The sequence below is a fragment of the Coturnix japonica genome, chromosome 18 (genome assembly GCF_054131305.1).
Source record: "Coturnix japonica strain WE chromosome 18, WE-NBRP24, whole genome shotgun sequence".
Classification (NCBI taxonomy): domain Eukaryota; kingdom Metazoa; phylum Chordata; class Aves; order Galliformes; family Phasianidae; genus Coturnix; species Coturnix japonica.
In genome coordinates, this window is record NC_140680.1 from 8852380 (window position 1) to 8871191 (window position 18812).

General features: G+C 43.4%; 3 long non-coding RNA genes across 3 annotated transcripts; all 3 read right to left on the bottom strand.

Annotated features, from left to right (window-relative positions):
• Nucleotides 1-1379: 1379 nt before the first annotated feature.
• Nucleotides 1380-4353, bottom strand: LOC146757926 (uncharacterized). Its single transcript, XR_014935444.1, has 2 exons — nt 3325-4353; nt 1380-2523 (listed from the first exon to the last, which is right to left on the bottom strand). It is a non-coding gene; the product is annotated as an uncharacterized LOC146757926 (long non-coding RNA).
• Nucleotides 4354-8579: 4226 nt separating this feature from the next.
• LOC107320471 (uncharacterized) lies at nt 8580-15126 on the bottom strand. Its single transcript, XR_004308923.2, has 3 exons — nt 14979-15126; nt 10705-11014; nt 8580-9306 (listed from the first exon to the last, which is right to left on the bottom strand). It is a non-coding gene; the product is annotated as an uncharacterized LOC107320471 (long non-coding RNA).
• A 2832-nt stretch (nt 15127-17958) lies between these two features.
• Nucleotides 17959-18570, bottom strand: LOC146757927 (uncharacterized). Its single transcript, XR_014935443.1, has 2 exons — nt 18392-18570; nt 17959-18093 (listed from the first exon to the last, which is right to left on the bottom strand). It is a non-coding gene; the product is annotated as an uncharacterized LOC146757927 (long non-coding RNA).
• Nucleotides 18571-18812: the final 242 nt, after the last annotated feature.

Consider the following 18812-nt stretch of genomic DNA (forward strand, 5'->3'; position numbering starts at 1 on the left):
GTATGGGCTGTGATTTCCTTAGACCTTACAGCTTTTCTGCTAACCTTTTCTCTGCATTGAATTCTTCACACTAGTCAGTTAGAGCAGTAATTCAATTCACTGCAGTCTCTTCCCTGATTCATTGCAGAAACAATTCTTAAGTAAAGGTTTAGCATTTAAAACAAATGGTTCTGCCTTTTGAGATGGGATGCAAACCCCAGCTGGTCACTACTGCTCAGACTCCAGTTCTCACAGCTGAGATCCATCTGATATATTTGAGCAATTGGATGCTGTCCTTCAGCTTCTTTGCACAGGTACTTGGTGAGGCTCTTAGATCTTCTTGTGTGCATAGAGGGGGAAAAAAAAAAAACAAAAACAAAAAACCTCTGAGATATAGCTTTTCAGACCCCCCCCACAGTTGAAATTATTAACTAAGTAGTCCTGCAGTGAAGGAGATTGCTCTGGGCACAGAGAATGAGTGTTTTGGGGCGCTTCTGTGCACTGAGAGAAGGCGGCACTGCCCACAGGAGGGCAGTGCTGTGAAAGTGGTTTCTCTATTTCAGCAAACGCTTTCCCAGCGGGGCACGTGAAGAGCTGCCTCCTTCCCTTGTATTTCACCAGGAAGGCTGGCCAGTGGCAGATATGCAGTACAAGCTCCCACTGCACTTATCCCTCCACAGTGCCGAAGCCCTTCAACCTCTGTGTCACTCTGAGCTAGCTAAAGACTTTTCCTTTGCCAGAATCAATACAGCCCCCCTGGCCCTGCACCCATGAGGATGCTCTGCACAGTCCCAGCACTGACCCAGCAGGCACCCAGGCTTTAGGCAGGCCCAGCTGCAATTAATTCCAGAGCTAATACCATTGCTTCTGGTAGAGCAATAGCTGAGCCATATTCACGCTCGCCTACAACACAGGCTTTTGGCTCAACTATTAAGGTGTTTGCCCTGTTCTTACTGGCATCAGTACTGCTGACAGAAAGCAAGCAATGCATTTCAATAAATCCAGAGAGCTGTGTTCAGCTTCCCAAGCAGCTCTGCAGTCAGCTTAGTGCAAGGGAGCCGCATGCTGCTGCAAAGCGGCTTCTTGGGTATGGGGGAAGGAGATTCAGTTAGTATTTCGGAGGTTCAGTTGAGCAGCCTCTGTGCAAACAGAGAGGGACAGACAGCCCCTGAAGTGAAGGCAGAGCTCTTTGGATTAAAGAAGCCTGGGAGTACTGAATGTTGTCTTCTGCAGAGCCCAGGGAAGGAACAGGGCAATTCCCAGTGCCAGTCAGTGGAAGTAGTTGTTCTGAAACCTTCTTCCAATACCACCTGTAAATTCTCTGCAAAAATGAAGATTTTTAGAGTGAATGCCTTCCTCCTTTACGAATTCCATCTATACAATTAATTAACAAACAAACGTTCATTTTCCAGATTTTTTTTTATTATTATTATTATTTTTCCCCTAAAAATGCTTGACAGACACTTTGCATCGTATTTCCCAGAAGCCCACACCTCGCTTTCCCCCCTTCCCTTCTCCTTCCCCTCATGAAAGCAGACCCCTCACAGATACCAGCCCCCCAGCCCGCTCGGTGCAGTCTTGGTGTTGCGTTCCTGCCCTCTAGCGTACGGCGAGCTCAGCTTTTCCTGCTGCTCAGAGGAGAAAGAGAGAGGAAAAAGCATCAATATGTGCACTGGGTTTAAGGCTTTCGTGCTACCTGTTCCCAGCCCTCAGGATGAGCATCTCCCGGTGCTTCCGGAGTAGCAGAGCCCCGTGGCAGGAGGCAGGTTATCAACAGCTCCTATAAGTGTTTGTTCTGCTCAGTTTATTATGTGCATTTTCTGTTTCTCGTCCAGTTTTGAGGAATTCATGTCAGAGAACTGGGCTTTCTCGCAAGTTTACTCAGATCTTGTAAGGCCCTTTCCTTCCCCTTTCCCCCAGGGTGTGAGCTGTGAGGCTAAGGGGAAAGAAACAAATCCTGAAGGAAAACAAGATGAAAAGTGGGTAAAAATACATATATATTTACATGGAAGCAGAGCATCCTCTGTGTTGTGCTAGGAAAGAGCAATTAATGTTCTTAGGCTAGTTAAGAATGTTAGAGAGGAATTTCAAAGTTATCCCACCAACATTTGATTTATACAAGATGCAGACCGTATTGATGTGAGTTTCACAGCATCAGTCATTGTTGCCGTTGTGCTCACGTTCTTCAGCTGTTAAAAGAAGCCATTTGGACTTAAAGACCAACCAAGAAAACAGCGGAGCATAGTAAGTTATGCTGTGGCTCCTGATTTATTTTCCTGAGCGCTTCTGTGTCAATCAAAATGTTTTCTCTTAAGCCAGAAATATTTGGCTGATGGTTATGACTGCATCACTACAGTGTCCTGAAGTAGGGGGTGTGCTAATGCTATTTTAATCCCCAGTTTGGCATTAATCCTGCAGTACCCCCAGCATATGGCTGGAAGTGCAGTGAGGCCCTGTATGTCTGTGTGCTGCACATGGCAATTTCCAGAAAAGGCAAAGGAGCTTTAATCCTCTGGGCTGATGGAGTTCTTCCCAGCACAGGACCTGGTGGAAGAGAGGACAGATGTGAGTGTATGACATCCTTGCAGCTCTGTGCTCTGTCCCCTTCCCTGCTGTGCTGGCCTGTAACAGACTGTGCTGGTGCTTGGCAAGGCTCTGCCCTTCCCTGTGAGTTCACCTCTATGCCAAGGGCATGTGGAGCTTTGCACATCCCATCAGCTGTAGCTGTACTGAGAGAGGGAAACATTACAGCACAGAGCTGCTTGCACCTATATGCAGCCCTGAACCCAAGCCCTGTGCCTCCTTTTGGCTTTTTAGTGTCTCACAGCACACTGCATGGTCTGAACTAGGTGATTCCTTTAGATCTCACCCAGCCTTATTTGCTTTGATTTGTCTTGTTTTATAGAGCCGTAAGCTTCTCCCCCCAGTACAGACGTATTTTCAGCCCCTTTGGCAGCTTTTTCTAGCCTCTGTTAGAGCTTCACAACCCTGAGCAAAGCATGGTTGCTTTAGTACAGGTAATGGACTGCAATGTCTTATTATTTAAATTAATCTCTTTCATAGTCATGCAGTTCTAGTGCTGTGCCTGTCTAATAGGCATAGATTCTTCTGAGTCTTGGTCTTATCTTGTTTGATGACAGCAACAGATGTGCCACATGGATTAGACATGGACTGCTTGTTGTGTGGGGAGGAGTGAGGAGACAATTCCCATCACCTGGAATGCGGAGTAGGAGGGCTGCAGGGTGCTGACTATTTCCCATCCCTTGCATTTTTTCTTAGATATACTGTCAGATGCAGTCCCTCTATAGATAAGTATAAAGAAACACAAAAATCCTCTCAAAGTACCTTGATAACACCTTCTCAGAGGCTTCGTCAATACCTATTGTGAGGCACTGCCAAAAATAAGAAGCATTTTGCTGTGTGGGTCAGGTGGTACGGATAAAAGGTGCTGATGCTCCTTTACACGGATTTGTGCTAGCCCAGGAGTGTGTCTGTCTGCACTTCAGGTGTCTTCCAGCAGCTCCACCTGCCCAGGTGAAAAAGAGGAAGAGTGGCAGAGCAGGCATGCACCCACCGCTATCACTTGGAGCAAAGTTCCCTGCTGTGATGGTGAGATCTGCTGAGGAAAAAAGCCCTCTGTGTTGAAGCTGTAATTACGCAAATCCCTTAGATGAGTTTGTGTCAAAACCATTGGTCAAGAAACAGATTAATGAGACCTAATCCACACTTCGGAGGCACCAGAACATAACACCACGGCTCAGGGGGTTTAAGGCGGTGGAGTGCACGGCTCAGCAAGGCTTCCTTAATTTTATCCCTGTGATTTTGAAGGCTCATGTCTGCAGAGAAAAAGAAAAGGGAAGAAAACAAAGAACAAACATCTCAGCAGCCTTATGGATTTAACCCTATCGGGTGCAGCTGTTACACGGAGCTGGCTGGGAGGTTACAAACTACTGTCGCTGAACCAGCCAAACACAAGAGCCCCCTGGAAGTTTATGCCTTTAAGTGTTGTTGGACTATAACTGAGGTGCTAAACAGGCGAACTGTAAGCACATCTATTTGCTTCTCTCAGAGCGGGCAGACACCTAAAAACTGCATTGGCAAAGGGCAAAATAAATTACCTGGGTTATTTACTGTGGAGAGGCAAAGACTGGCAATGCTCCAGCCTGGCCAGCCCCATCCAAACATGACTGTGCCCTTCCACCTGTCATTACAGACGGCCATCTGCTAGCAAGGGCAGGAGGCTGGGGAGGAGCAGGGAGTGGGGAAGTACCCCTGGTTGTGGGCTCTCAGGAGTTAAAGGAAGCAGAGGAATCTTAAACAAAAACAAAGAAGACCAAATAAAATTAAAAAAAAAAAAGAGCTAAGCAGCAGCTCTTGCAACAAAAAAAAAAAAAAAAAAAAAAACAGTTCCAAAATTAATGAGATTTTGATAACCTCCTTTAAAAATTGAATATTTCCATTTTAAAATGTACAAAGAGGAAAATCTTCATAAATATCCTATTAAGAAACTTCTGCCGCTGTTTTAGAGTTTCAATTGAAACACGGTGCATGGAGGTTGCCATGGAGATGAGCACAGTTTTAAATAACTGTTTTTTCATCAGAGCAGCTGCAGCATCGTGCAGAAAGGAGGGTGAAGTGGGGAAGCTGGAAGGAGTCCGACCAACTTCAAGCTCCTAATCAAGCAACTCCGAGATCTTCACAAACACAAACTGGGAACTTTTAATATGCTTTCTGCTTTTTTCTTTTTTTTTTTTTTTTTTTTAAAGGAAAATATTGAAATATTGCCCTTCGTTACTTGGCAGCAGCCCAGCAAATGCTGTCAGCGCTGCATGAAATTTCAGTCAAGAGAAGAGCTTTGTTTTCATTCTGGAAAAGATAAAATTTTCCACTGTTGAAGCCCTGCCTTGTTGAAGCCTGGAGCTGTGGCCTCGGGGTCTGCTCTGAGGGCTCTCTGCGTGACCCAGCTGATTGGCAGCAATGTGCCCCAGAGAGCTTCATGAGCCATGGATATCCATATCCACAGCCCTCCCACGCTGAGAACACAGAAAGGTGGATATGTGAAAAACAAGGGAAGCTGTCAAATGTTAACAGGATGATTTGGAAGTGAAAGTGGTTTAGGTGGTCCTTCTTGCTGTGGGGTTCATCATTTGGCTCTATTGCAAAGCCTCTCGCTGGCAGGAAGAGGCAGAGAAACTTTCTGAGCAGCAATGCAACCAAAAAATGGACATCTCTGCGCTGTATCTGTATTTGTTCAGAGGCAGATGGGCTATGGAGAGAACTGATGAACTCCTTTACGCTAACACTTTTCAACAAGTGATATTAACTATGGCAAAATTCCTAGAAAGCTTCAGATAGATTCATTTTGTGTCCTCAGCCAAGTATGTCCCCGTGTCTCAGTCTATAAAATGAGAATAAACACAGAATAAAACTTCTCACAGGAGCATGAGGAGACTCGAGCCCAGTAATAATTGAATTGCTGTCTATAGAAAGTAGAAATGCATGGCTGTTTGGTTTTTTTCTAAACAACAGATTAATGGCCACTATTTAATACGTTCTTGTGAACCTGCATGGATCATCACAGCGGCAACTATTCTTACACTGGCTGCTTCATTTGTCTGTGCAATGCTCCTAGGAGGTATGGGCTGTACTGCATAGCAGGGGGCTGTGCCTGCACGTGTGTGAGGCAGAGCTGGAGGTTCACAGGTCAGAGCAGATACGTACCTGTAGAGACAGACCTGTAGCACAGCTTAAGTTTATTTCAAATCTGATTCAGAAGTTTCCTTCTTGTCTTGAAATGAAACAGGTGCATTTCCCAATGATTACCTGTGCTTGTTCCGGTATATATAGGAGACAGCTGACAACAAAATGTTGGGAATGTATAGAATAAAGGAGAACAAAGGTGAGGAAAGTTAAAGAAAGCCTGAAAAAAAAGTCAAAGAATTCTATGTATCTCTTCAGGTTCTTTTAACAAATTACATTATTTGACCATTCCAAAAGTTATCTTTAAATGCTGAGGCAGTGTCAATACTATTTTTAGCAAAGAAAAGGAAGAAAAAGTAAAACAAATCTGTCCCCCTTGCTCAAAACCAGACACTTAATGGCAGCCAGAGGCATGTCAGTGCCCCAGCAGCTTTCAGCTGCCTTTGCCCATTGCTCCTCCCCAGCTCAGCTGCAAGCATATAGAAAATGGAAAGCAAGGATGGCTACCAGAGAGACAGCCTAGCAAATATTTTTCAGAGTAACTTTAATCTAATGTAAACTGAAAGAGCATCTCCTTACCAGTGCAGAAATAAGCTGGTAGAGATACTAGTGAGCAGAGCTTTTTGTACTTGCTGTTAAAGGGAGAGGGCTTCCAGGATGTCTGGAGCTGGCAGCTTTTCTCATGGAGGCCTTTCTTTTTTATATAAAAAATAAAGAAACAGAAGATAAAAAAGGCACAACCTGCTGTATGGTGGGTCTGCCAGGAAAACAGATTGTGAGTCACTGAAAGCTGCTGACCTTAGCCAGCACATTGCGACTCCATGGCTTTCAAGCCCTGCTGTTTCCTTCCCAAGGCAGACGAGAGGCTTGTCAAAGCTGTAGTTTCCATATATACCCATGCACAGTCATGCACACATTAAAGCGCTATTTCTCTCAGCTGTGCAGACATCAGGATTACTGAACCTGACATAAACTCATCATTTTCCTGGAAGCAAAAAGGGCTGTGAGCCAAAAAAGGATGAGCTGCACTTGGCAGCAGCTAGCTTGTCTTGGGGTACCAACGGGTAGTAAGCACAGAGCCTTCTGCAGAGCAGTGTGCAATGTGCAGTCACTCTTTTGAAAGGGCTTGAGATCATTTGCTGAGGAGAAACACTGGTCTGCAGCCGGCCCTTATACCTCTCCCACCAGCATCCACCAGGCAAGGCACGCACAGCATCAGGAAGGAAGGCAGAGGCTTTCATGGGGTGGATGGCAGCAAAAGGGAGTGGTGGTTGATCAACAAGCGGGGGTAGAACCTCAGCCAAGAGAGGAGAGGCTCGTTGGGACACTGGGACACGCTCCTGCCAGCAGGCAAAGAAGTTGCTTGTCATTTATTTGTTGGGAATGAAAAGCAGAAAACCATAACTGAAATACAGCAGACACACAACAGAATTCAGTGTTGTCCCATTCTAAGGGTCAGGACTCCGTTTATTTATCTGTAAAATGTGGGTGGTTGTGCTGCTCTGCCATAGCTGTGCCAGGAGGACTCAGCCCATTGCTTTACCTGAACAAAATGCAGAGGCTGAGATCTGTGAATAAGCACCAGGAAGTGGAGTAAATCAGCTAGAAAAAGACTGAGAGAGGGTCAATATTTTCTAGCAAATGCTTTACTTGGCCCAGTATTGAGTTTCAAGTCTACAGCAGCAACGAATACAGTTGAATTTACCTGAATGACTCTGTAAAGAGAAAAAAAAAAAAATATTACAATGACAAATCAACATTTCACTCTGAAATTAAACACAAGGAGGCCAAAATTAAAGAGATTGGCTTCATAACCCTGGGTACAAGAGGAGCTGAGAGAATTTGGGTATCATATCAACCAGAAGACTACATACCCAGGGGCAGACTGTTAAAGAAGAGAACCCAGGAGTATCCAGAAAGAGAATGCTTTGTCATGTTGGGCAAGGAAGGATCAAAATCACTACAGGAGCCCACAGCAAAGGAGGAGGACAGAGTGGTCAGCACTGAGGGCTGGAGGACAGGCTGGATTTAAGAGCTGACTAGAAATTCTAGTACTTCCATCTATACACCAGCAGTACTATTGTTAGTTCACAACTTACGGTAGATCACTGAGCAAAACCAGCATTACAAACACCATGCTTTAAGGAGCACCCTCAAAGAGACAGGACTGCAAGACTGCTGTACCAAAGGCTGTCTTGATTTCATCAGTGGCCTTGTGAGGCTGCCATCACACACACGTCCCCTGTGCTGCATCAGTGCCTGCAGGCTGGGCTTTGCTCCAGAGGTGGCTGCTGCAGCCCTGCTGGTGGATACCTGCCTCAGGCATTCTGTGCAGCTGCTGCCTCACTCTTTTCTTTTGCAGATTTTGCTAACTCTAACCTCCAATTTAATTCCCTCCTCCTGACAGGGAGTATAGCAGAAATGAAACTTCAGAATTTCCCTTTCATTTGTGTGTGTTTCTCCTTCTTCTTGTTTAATGGATACCTCCCAGCAGGAGATGGTGGGACTGGTGAGTCCTTCCAAGAACCATCATCTCACAACTGGAGAACATGATATGCTTCAGACAGCTACAAAGAAACCCTCCAAACCCTAGAATAAAATTTATATGAAAAGCACATCGGTACAAAGGTACATCTGTATCCACAGGCAACAGTGATTACATCTGATTATTTTTAGTGTAAATACATTTTCAGAATAAAAGGCACACGGCAGCTTTAAACTACTTAACTGAACACACTCCTCCTGCACCTGTGGGATTTTAATATTCCTGTGCTTTTAACAGCATTGCACCACAGGGATGAGATCAGTGACTGATCCATTTTACTGAGTTTGAAAAATGTAATTTAGGAAGGGTTATTATTGCAGGAATGAAGTAGAAATCTCGTTGGTAATTATACCTCTTTACATGTTTGAAGACCATAAATTTTATTTTCATGACACCTGAAAGAAAATCAACTTTAACACAGATCTTCCAAGGAAGAAAAACAAACTTTGTCAGCACATAATTTGAATGAGACCACCTCCAGGGGGCCAAAAAAAGAGGAAACAGTAGCTGTGCAGCAGAGATCCCAGACAGGAGGCTGCAGCAGACCAACAGTGGGTAGACCTGTCAGTGCCATGTGGGACCAGAGCCACATTGAGCAGCACCACGCAATTTTTGGAAAGCATAATTCAGTCAACATCTTCTCAGAACTCCGTGTGTAACTTTGATGAAACTGAAAGGGGAGTTGAATTTACCAGCAAGCAGCAATGCAGGGACAGACCATCAGCCACGGAGAGGTTCAATCGCTGTGCAGCTATTTGACATGAGAGAGCCTGGTCTTTGCAGTGAAACCTCCCTGTCAGAGTGATTCACATCAGTTATTCTTTCTCTTTCCTAGTTGCTGCTATCAGAATCCGGAAGAGTCAGCGTATGATCAAGTGCTTCTTTGATCTTCTGTGTATGTGAAGACAGAAATATCCAAGCTGAAGAACTGAGCCCCATGGGTCTGACAAAGGATTCAATTACAACCCATGGAATTCAGTTCTCAAAGCTGAGGATACACGACATCCTTTTCAAGGCCGTTCTGACACGGCACTATCTCATCCTCTGCTCTCTCTCCCCGGTGCTTGGCTTTCCTCCAGGTGCTGTAAAACAGAAGAGAGAAATCTTCACTGCAGCCAAAGCAACTCTATCCAGACCATAGGTCAGATGCAAAATAATGGCTTTAGGACATATATATTGAGAAACAGGCTATTTTATGTTTTCTTTTGGCACAGAGGAGGCCACATTCATAGACAGAAGGTGCCCTAACACATAGTAGAATCGCTGGTAATAAAAAGAGAAATTTATAGCTAAGGAGTATAAACAATACAACACTCAGCTCTTTCCTGGAAGCCTTTGTTTGAGAATTTCATAGGGATAAGTTATACATTTCCTTCTTTTTTTTCTTTTTTTTTTTTTTTTCTTTTTTTAATAAAGTGAGAAGGCACAGAGGTAAAATATTCCAGTGTCATACAGCAATCTAAAACTTCCAGATGCTCCAAAGAAGGAAATCCAGCACTGGTACAACCCTCGAGCCATCAGAGTCTGGGTGGTAGAAAGGCAAGCAGAAGACATGTGTGCCATGGTTGCACTGTTGTGTTGTGGCACAGCCTGGTTTGATGTGACAGTCTCATCCCAGGGTGACAGCCTTACCCCAGGACAGCAGCTTTGAGCTACAGATAAAGTGCTGCTCAAGTGCACTGATGATCAAAGCTGGCATCTCAGCCAGGAAACACCTCATCGTTACTGTACAAATGTAAGAGAAGTCACTGGTGTCATCAAACTTCACGCCACAAACGGAATTTTTGAGGAGAAACAGATTGGATAAGATGTTGGATGATGTGCTTATCCCTTCAAAGTCACTAAATGAGATGTTGCATCTGCACAGCACCACACACAATCTGAGCTGTCCTCATTTAAATAAATAAACAAACAGATTTATTTGGACCAGTTTAAGCATATTTCTTTATATTCCAGATGAGGTGTCTCAAAAAGCCTCTTCGGGTTCAATGAAAAGAAATATTTGCTCTGAGGTAAAATACTTGGAGGTTGAAGGGGCTCAGATTAAATCTTTCACTTTACACTTGCAAACACAGTTTAGGTAAATTTATTTAATAGCATGGTTAAAAGAGAATTAGTTATTTTGTTCTAGAGCTGCTTTTCTTCAATTATAAATAAATGTATATTTATGAAGTGTAGAAACAAAACGTTAAAATAGGTTTTCCCCTGAGAGATCCCCTGATTCCTAGCTGAAAAAATATTTCCAAATTTCCAATTAAAATGTCCAATTTATTCTAATCACCCCAGATGTTGCCTAGTGGTGGCAGGAATCCGACCCTCCCAGCAGAGCCCATTGGCAGCACGTTGGTGACTGCCACGCTATGGCCTGGTCTCTGCATGGATGTCAGATTGTTCTCTGTACAGCAATCAGCATCAGCTTTTTCAAACCATTGCTTTCAGATTTATTTCTAGAACCTTCACTACGAGTGAACAACAAACACCTGAGCGGAGTGAAATGAGTGATTTTCAAACAGCCTGTGCCACTTTTGCAGCTGATGGAGCGGCACCCGCAGTGGGCAGAGCCCCAGCTCAGTGCTTGGCACAGCATCCAGCAGCTTGGCTGCTTCAGCATCCCGCAGCGTGCCCATGGCTTTACTGCTGTAATTGTTTTCTTAGGCTATTAAGCTAGTCATCCAAGCAACAGATTTTTAAAATACTCTTCTTGAACAATTTCTCTTGCAAAGCAAATGTCTTGTGTTAACCTCAGACCAGTTCAGTCCTCCCAGTTAGGCTGCTGGCTTTGTGACACATCTACTACAGAGAGAAAAAAACAAATTAGCACAAGTAGCTTCTTGTTTAGACCCTCAAGTAACAGGCAAATTTTCCTTTGAAAGAGGATATCACAGTAGTCTCATCTGATAGAAGAGGGAATGGTCTTAAGTTGCACCAGGGGAAGTTCAGATTGGATATTAGGTTGAACTCCTCTAAAGGAGTAGTCAGGCACTGGAATGGGCTGCCTGGAGAGGGGGTGCAGTCACCATCCCTGGAGCTGTTCAAGAACCATGGAGATGTTAGCACTCAGGGATATGGTTTAGTGGGGTGGTTGTATGAGAAATCACAGCTTGAACCTCTGATTAATCAGCTGAGGCAAGTGTTGGGTCAGCTGTGGCAGCACAGGTGAGAGTAATCTAGCTGTGCTCCTGGAAGGGGTGGACCTCGACTCCACCTCCTCTGAGACCTCATTTAAGGGCTGACCACCACAGAGGCAGCATCTCTTGGAGATTGCTTCCCAGTAGAGACTGTCTCAGCTTTCTGGTCAAGGCACTGACATTGGTGAGTTTTCCTTTGCTAATAACCTTTGACTATTTACCACCATCTTGGTTAACATCTTTATATTAGCCACCCTTATAGTGGTTGAGCCTAATAATCTTAGAGTTTTTTTCCAACCTCAATGATTCTATGATTGTGTAATTCAATACATTCCACTTGTTTGGTTTTTCTAATTGGTCACTGGAGCGTGGCTTACGAAGGAGATCTTTACTGATATCAAGTGAGATATCTGTCTGCAGCCCAGCCCTGCTGTGGTAATGACTCTTCAAGTCTAAAATATGAAAAAAAAATCAAACAGTGATCAATGAAAACACAACATAGTAAACTGGAGAAAGAGCCAAAAAGAATAAAGCATAGAAGTGCCCCTGGAACAGACTTCAGGCCCTACATTCAGAGCAGAGTCAATAGGTGTGCCCTGGAGCAGCCAGCACTGCATGGGCACCCAGAGAAGGGGGACACCTGATTTGGGCACTCGTTTGCATTCCTCTGACCAATCAGACACACTAAAGACAAGGGAAAACATCAGAACCCCCTCCTCAGTGCTCAGTAAATGGACCTGAGATAGCTGCAAGCAAGCTAACCTGTTCCAGTTGTTCCACCTGAAGGACATCCCAGCTGGGTTCTCCACCAGCACAGCCACTGTCTAACTTAAATTCCTAAACTGCCGGTATGGATGGGTGCATCTTCATAATCCCAGTCATTTTCAAGGTAAGTTGGCTTTAGAGGCTTTTTTAAACTATGCAGGAGAAAAGGTCAAACTCTCAGTTTGCATGCTGCATCTGGTGTTGTCACAGCCCATTCGTTCTCTTTCACCTTAAAAGCATACAATGCCATGCCAGATACATTCTGTTTTGACCCAATATCAACTTCATAAATGGCATCCTCTGTCCTATCAGTGTCATTCCTGGAGTGTCCCCCAGCTTCTGAGAACTCATTTGCTCAAGAATTAAATTCATGCACTTGCAAACAAGAAGAAAGACCATAGACTTACATTTTTCTACCTCTGCAAGAGCAGTAAGGAAGTGAGCCTCTCAAAAGACCACAAATCCACTTACTGAAGAAACATTATTTTTTCCTATTCCATCAGGGTCACTTAGTACCTCACAGCTTGGAGGTCTTATTACACTAGAAATAACTGTCCCTATAGGACAGACACTTAATAGGCAATCATCGTGTAAAGTTTTACTGCTACACCAAAAGGCAAATCTTTTTAGAGTGATTAAGTAATGTTAAGTGCCTGAAGACTATTCTTCCATAAGTTTCGTTTTGAATTAAATATGTTTTAACAGGAAATGAACATAATGATCCTGAAGCTATCAAGTTAATGGATTGTGTAAAACTTTGGCATTTTCCTTACCATCCCCTATTTTTATTCTCCGTGTTGCCATTAGTACCTTTCTTGCTAATACAACATCTACATTTGTCTGCACACACACCAAAGAGTAAGATTTTAATGCTTCTTAACCACTCAATGATGTACTGCAGCTCCGTGTGAATCCAGATACGTTTTAAATGAGCTCATCGTGAGTGATAATTAATTAACACTGATGGGGAACTTGAATTAAAAATATGAATATGGTCACATTTCATTAGGAGCATAATGCATCTTCCTCACCCTTATTGAGTTAAACGCATTTCCCCCCCAAACCCCCCGTTCTAGTGGGAAAACACATTTCCCACAGCTATGCTGCCATCTGGCTGGATGAAGCAAGAGGACAGAGCTGAAGGAGGCACTGAGGCAGCAGGACAGGAAGCACAGCAGCTGGGCCCTTGTATGCTGAGCAGCTCTGCTCCCATCACATACACCAACACGGAGCTGCTCTGTGTATAAACGTAAAGAGCAGCAAGGAGGTCCTGACACAGTACTTGGACAAAGTACTGCCTGTATCTTAGCACACCATCATTTTTGTTAATGCATTCTGGTAAAGCAAATATCCATGTTTGCAGACAAACATTTCTGTGCTTACATGCGGAGAAGCTACAGCTCTTCCCTGGTTTTGTAAAAATCGTATTCAGTACTGAAAAATACAAGAGCAGACCTTCTTTCACAAAGAAAAAGCTTTGCACTTGAGCTGCACTCTGCTCTACCATTTCCATCAGACTGACACCTGGCTGCTAAGCACATCCTGCTCCAGCATCGCTCCCTGGGCACCCAGTGTCAAACAAGGAACAGCCTGCAGTGATTCCTCCTCCTGAACCCTTCAAATGCATCAAGCCAGCAATACCTTCAGCCCAGGAAGAGCACGTAGACTTTTGTGGTCCCCCTCCATTAAACAAAAATAAATAACTAAATAAATAAAATAAATAAAATAAAAATAAATTTAAAAGATCTTAAAAAAAGGAAAAATAATCCTATTTTTTAGACTTGTATTTGAAACAAACAATTTCACAGCTTGTGATGAATCTGTATTAGTCCCCTCCCCCCCCCCCCCCCATTCCCCAGCACATGTTTTGCTCTTGGCAGAAGCAGCTGCATTTGTTCCCAAACTGCTTTCTGAAACTCCCAGTTACTTTCTGGATACATATTTAATTTCAGGCGGTAGCTGTGTTTCTGCTGCCAATGCCCATGTCACGAATAACAAACATGCAATTTCCTCCCCTGTAGAATTATTCCACTCCGCTTATCTGGAGGTTCAGTTCTGTTGTCTCCATTTTAATCACATTTTCCAACAACACATTACTTTGTGCAACAGACCGTTTTCCTTTGCTAAAGATAAAAATCACTGCATATTCCATTTCATTTCTTGCCCTAAAACTGACAGTTTTTGCATTGCGCCGCTAATTTAATATAAGGAAAAGGTACATGGCAAAATGCATCGATCGATGTCTGAAACATATTGCACCTCAACTGCATGTGTGAACACTGTAGGTGTTTGAAACAATCATATGGAAATTCATAGCATGAAAAACTTGTCTCAGAGGTTTAAAACTTTCTTGCCATCGGTAATAATTATAAAAGCCTCTCAAGGGAAGTACTTTTAGTAATCTCCGTAGCGGATAGTTAAGAATATGGTTATACTACAGCACAGTTATAGTTACACTTATAGGAAGCCTCAATAGGTTGCAGCTCTCCAAACATGATTCCAGCACATTTTTGTACTGCAAAATACAGTACAAAATACAGCAAAATACAGACATCCACGTGCTGCATATTTCTTTCTATGCACTGTCAGATGACAGAAGGGAGCACAGCGCAGGGTATGTAAACAGTATAAAACATGCTCTTTGCACATGGACACAGCAGCAGTAACAGCTGCATTGACACTGCCCAGATGTTGCAAGGAGCAGCAGGGACAGCCAGAAAGCCCATTCTCAGCGTGCTAATGAGAAGTTAAAACTGTGAAACTCCAACCCTATTTATTCTTTATCATTTCATTGATACATTTTTAATCCTATTGGCAAAACGTTTCATGTCAGTGACAAGCAGTGTCAGGAAAAGGCCTACCTCTTCATGCATGGAGCCGGTCCCAAATCCAGCAGCGCTTCTTCCCTCTGCTCAGTTATCCAACCAGGCACGTGCTGCAGATGCTGGGTGCGAGGCATGTGCTGTATCCCAACACGTGGCACTATGAGCTGCTCACCTGAACCAATTCCTGATGCACATAGTGGAACCAGACACCAGAAAGGACTGATCCAGCCATACATGTCGGACACAATCTAAACATCCAGCAACACAGAGAGAAGGGGAAAAAGCAAGCAGGAGAGACTAGATGGCTATTCCTTGCTCCCTTCCAATTTCCAAATTTTTAAGAATTCAAAAGAACTGGCATTGTTCCATCTGAGGCAATGACACAGGTACTTACTAGCCCTTGTCCCTGTGTAACTGCTGTGCTGATTATCACTAACCCAAAATGGTTAGGCTCTGCATAAGTAGCTGAAAAACAGGCAAACATTAATTGTTTTGATTAATTAAAATGTTTTTGCAATTATTGCATTATTTAAATAAGGAATGCCATGATCACCCAGCAAGGATTTTATTTTTACTTATATTAGGCTATTATTATTCAATTATTTATTATAATAAACAATTGTAATGTTAGAAATCCATTAGAAGCTGGAGATATTTTTTCTTCAGACAGGCTCAGAATCGAAATACTTGAAATATAAACACTGGAGCTGAAATCTAGGAAGGGGAGTTGGATTCAAAGGCCTTTAAACATCCCTTCAGACTCCAGTGATCCTACGATTCCATAAGAGATGGCTGTATTTATATTGTAACTATACTGTAGCTACTGAAAATAAGCCGTGAAGAGCAATAGCACTTCCCGTTCAGATATAGCCCGTTTCAACATGAATTCACTGAAATCAACTACAGATAAAATTAGGATAATGAAACAGCTCAAGTATTGTGCAGACTGGCTGTAGCTATTCAGAGACAGGCACACAACATTGAAAGCAACAGCCCAAGAACTCTGGCTCATGACCAGGTGCAGGCGTGACACCGCTGGGAGCTGGGTGGGTGCTACAGAGCCTGTGGGCTGCAGCCCACTGCTTGCTATCGATGCCAGAACCCGTGTGAGCTGTGTGCACGAGCTCATTTAGATGATACAAACCACATGTCTGCTCCGTTTGGCAGAGAAGCACCAGTGTTGGCAGACGGAACCGGGAGCTGCTCTCTGGATGCTGCCAGTGAGCGCCTGCAGGTGCAGACGGCTCCTTGTTGTGCATGGGAAATGGTCCAGCCGTGGCTTTTCCAAAAAGGCCCCATTAAAGAAGGCTGAGAAGCGCTGATGCAAACAGCCCGTGGGGAGTCAGCCTGTCCTCCACCAGGATTTGCTCACCATGATGTTAAATCTGGCTCCCCTTGAGCTCACCAGGGCTGATTTTAAAGAAAATAGTTCTAGGTGCCATTCAGATTCAACACGACCAACTCTCGAACATTTAACCAAGTGTGTTGACTGCTAGAAATGAATACAGTGAAAAGTAAAGACACTCTTTGATTTCAGCACAAACTTTTTGGCATGAAATTGCTCAACTTGCTGGTGAGGAGTTGGCTATCCAGTGTTCACTAAAGAATCCAAGCTTAGAAATAGTTTTCAGCAGCTCCCTGTTTTCCAGACTTCTCCTTACTGAATTCCCCCTCAAAGACCACAGGCAGCCACTGATACAATTGAAACTTCTGTCCTGCCAAATAGTCCCCACCACAGCTTCATCCCGCGGTTCCAGGAGCTCCAGGCTCTGCTGCCCAAGCACTCAGCCCTAGTGTAAGCTGCAATGGAACACAGGCATCTGAAACACTGCGTGGGAGAGAGTAGCTGCAGCCTTTTCATGTTAAGGAATTGGATCAAAAGTCTTCCAGAAAATCTATTTCAGTAACAAAAGCTGACTTTTCTCCTTTTTTTTTTTTTTTCCTAATTATGGGAAAAGGTGGATTACAAATTTAATCTGGCCAATACAAGAACATAAAAGGGTAAATTTTTCTTATCAAAATAATTCACTTTTTAATCATAATTTCCCACAGAAAAATGAAATCTCACTATTCTGCCAGATTAATGCAGCTGAAATATAGCTGGTCCTGACAATAGTCTGGACTTTTGGCTATGACAGTTAGCCATGTTTTCTTCTACAATGAAAAACTGTCTCATTAGGTGGAGAAAGACAGGGATGGGAGCTGCCTTATCCTGCAGGCTCCAGGAGCCCATCTCTACACCTACAAAAGCTTGAAAATTTCATCAAGAAAACCTGTGGTGCTTCCTCTGTCCCTCCATACTATAAAACAATCTTTTGGATGCCCAGCTAAGCTCAGAGCATGCAAACGAAGAAATAAACCTGCAAAAGAGTAAAGGATTAATGTGAAAGAAAGCAAGGTGTAGCCAGCTAAACCCTCTGGCTGCTGTCAAACACGGCTCTTTGAAAATCAGTGGCATTTGATGGAGAGAAAAAAAACAATACTTACATCAATTAGCTCATGCCATCTCCCTGTTTAAATAGTTGTTAAGATGCACATTTAAAATAAAAATGAATATGCATAAATCATAATGCAAGGAAAATACGGATGCACATAACAATAACATCACCCCTTCTTTCTGTACTGTCATTGGATTCAGAATAAAGTCACAACAGCAACGCAATGACCATAACAAAATTCCTGCCCAGTTTAGAGGAGCATTAGAAAATGTGCAGCTTCCCTGACAAGACATTATTTAAAAGTCATTCTAAATTTCTCATAACTTCAGCATAAATATAACTCAAAATGACTTAAAGGACTTGATCTTGATTCCGCTGCTGTTTACAGAATGTAAATCCATCGGAGCTGTCAGAACTACGCTTGCTTAAAGCTGGAGGAATTGGGGAAGAATCTGGCTTTTTGATTCAATCTTTAATGTGCAGTTCGCCCCTCACATACACAAGGCTCGCCGACTCTCAGGCAGAAGATAAACATGTAATAAATCAGCTTACTTTTTTTTTTCAGCTCTTACTCACAGTGGAATCCCCAAAATTCATTTTATTTTATCTTTTTCCCACTCTTCAGCTTTTTCTCTTTCATTTTCCTTCCTCCTCTTCAATCACCAAAGGTTTGCTTTTCTCGTTTTCTATTTTACATCACTCCGCTTTGTTCTCTACAATGGAAAGACAGACAAGCAGAAAGAAAGGTGGACAGACAGACAGACAGCACAGAGAGATCCAACCAGTCCAAGGCTCTAACTCCGGACACCCACATTCTGTAGGAACCGTTGCTCTCTCAAAAACTTTTATCTTTATAAAGGGAAGGGAATCAAGACTCATTTGCATAAGGGTTCATTCCATCTCTTCAGCTCACATGTTTATAGCTCTGGAAAGTCCCTTTCTGATTCCCTGCTTGATAAGGAGCCAGGAAGGTAAGAAGCAGCAGGGAGAGGTGAGAACTGTTTTGCTGACCTTGCAAGCAGGGCTTAAGTGCAGTACTCCATTCTCCACGCTCGGAGGATCCAGCTGAGAGATTCGGGTGCTTTTTATCCTTTGGACCTCAAGACTCAGACCGTGCTTGTAGAGCTAAAGATTCAAGTTGGAGAAACCCCCACTCTTGCACAGGAGGAAGCTCTGGTCAGGCGCTCAATACTTCAGCTTCCTGTCTGTACACTCCGCGGTCTAATCTGGGGAAATCCTGAAAACATTATCAGATGCCTGATAAGCTCCTTAGCTTTCAAGTACATAGTGATTCAGTTTCGGTCAAAACCTCATTTGAATACAGTTTTAAAATCTAAATAAAAAGTGAGACCCTAACAGAAAAGAGATTAGACATGTAGTCTAACATCACTAGAATCCAAAATAACGTGAGTGGTATTTAAAACTGGCATAA